Source organism: Cibotium barometz, chromosome 7 (genome assembly GCF_041138505.1).
Source record: "Cibotium barometz isolate CiBa-2024 chromosome 7, ASM4113850v1, whole genome shotgun sequence".
NCBI lineage: Eukaryota > Viridiplantae > Streptophyta > Polypodiopsida > Cyatheales > Cibotiaceae > Cibotium > Cibotium barometz.
Genome location: NC_141052.1, coordinates 28878630 through 28880832, shown reverse-complemented (window position 1 = coordinate 28880832; position 2203 = coordinate 28878630).

The window sequence follows — 2203 nt, the reverse complement described above, 5'->3', positions numbered from 1 at the left end:
CCTTTTAGTTTTACTCTTGGAATCCACTATCTTTCCTCGGGATTACCTTTTAGCTTCCCTCTTTCTTTTGGACATCAACATTTTGCTTTATTAAGTCACACAACTCCCCTACAACTTTACCGCTCCCTAGTTCAAGTGCTCTGCACCTTGGGTCTTTTCTTCCTCTTCTAGAGTTTTCCTAGCTCTATTGCTTCATCCAAGTTCTTATGATACTTTTTGGCATCCTACACTGCACCTTGGGTCCTTTTTGGTTCCTTCAAACTTGGAATGAATGTACATGCTGAGGAACTTCTTAAGCATTCTAGACCGCACCATGTTCTTCTTGAGCATTCGAGACTATGCCTTGTGCTTCCTGCACCATCTTGGCTACTTGGTCGTCCCAAACATGCCATTGCTCCTTCCAATTTTAGAGTTTCTCCTTCATCTTTGGTCCATTTCAATTCTCTAGGTGAACTATTGGGCCTTGCACCCTTGTGACTGCCATGATCGAAGTTACGCTTCTGATTATGTTGTCTAGAGTCCCTGCTGAGATGATGTTGCCACGCCAAACACTCCATCTTACATGACTACTTGTGTATCCAGATCCTTCTCTTCTTCTTACCATGAAACTTTGGGTATTCTACTAACAAAGCATGAAACAGAGCTGGAAGACCAATTGTGCTCGGAACTGCCAGATGATGTGTCAAAGGAAGATCTACTCATAATCTGGCAAGCAAAATCCTAGAGATCAAAAACTTCATGGTTGCACTGAGTCAATTAAGGGTAATTTCGATTGTTGAGGATAGTCAACCTCAATATGGTCATCTTCCAATTGAGGATGGTCATCCTCCATATGGTCAATGACTATATCTTTCGTGACATTGTCTTCTAAAGGGCTCATCCTCCTCTTCTTTTGACTAATAGTCCTCTTCAACAACTACATATCCCTCTTCCATAGGAACATCCTCCCACATATTCTCCAGACCCAGCTCCTGACGTGCCAATGTGGCACGGTTATGATGCTCATGGTGAGCATCATGATGTCATTCTTGATCTATCATAGAGGAATAGTAAAATAGTGGCCCAATAAGAGTCATTACATAAGAAGCAAGTCCTCCATGTCAGATTGAGCACTAATAACTAGAAAAGCCATCGAATAGCCGCACAAGAATAAAACAAAAGGTTTGAACTCAAAAAATGGAAATCATTCCAAGAGACGCAAAGAGGAAATGTGACCATTTCTACCCATTAACCAAACACAGCAAACATGCTAACAAAACAAATACATGCAGGATGGGTGAAACTTATTATACAAGGAAAACACGTCTACATCATGTAAGACAAAATGATGCATATCCTTATGGTCTAATTATTGGGAATGAAGACATATGGAAGGATGACCTGGGATATAGTGAATAATTTGCCACTTGACTGGTAACAAGGGAAGATGATCCACCCAAGCCAAATCTATGCAGTAGACTACATGATTATTAAAACATCAACCAGATTATGTTCTAGTAATCAATCACAGTAGGATGGCCAAAAGTGTTGGCGGATAAATTAACACAAAAAGTTATTAATTACATTACAATGAAACATGATTGCGTTACAAATCATCGTTTAGAAAGATTATGCAGGCAATACACATACTATTGAGCATCACAGCATATTGCTTTCTTGTCTCTACTGATCTCTAATGATAATCATAATCTCTTGCAGTAGTGCTTAGTAGATTACATAACAACATGACTCCAAGAACAAAGTGTCCTCTATGATTTATCATCATGACTATTTGGGTCTCATTCCTAAGCTACTCAAAAGCTAAGGTAAGTGGATAAGGCATAAGTGACTAATAAAGCTACGGGTAATTTCCTAAGATAACATGCTATTGTCTAAGAGGACACAAATTTTTCAGCTATAAAGCTGGAAGCTTTAGGCATGATATATTCTATGAAAAAATTTTGGCATTACCTATTGGGTAACCCTTCTATTTTTCATGTAAATCATCTGGCTCTATTATACCTAGTAAAGTAATCCTAATCTCACTCATAAGTTAGCAAAATGGATGCCTTTACTTAGGAGTTTAATTTTAAGATTAAATATACACTAGGATCAGAGCATGCAATTGCTGACTTGGATCTTGATTTGTTTATAGTGTCTCCAAATACAGTAGGCTGGTATGAGAAAATGCTCACTTTTTTTTATGGAAGGCACTTGTTCGGAA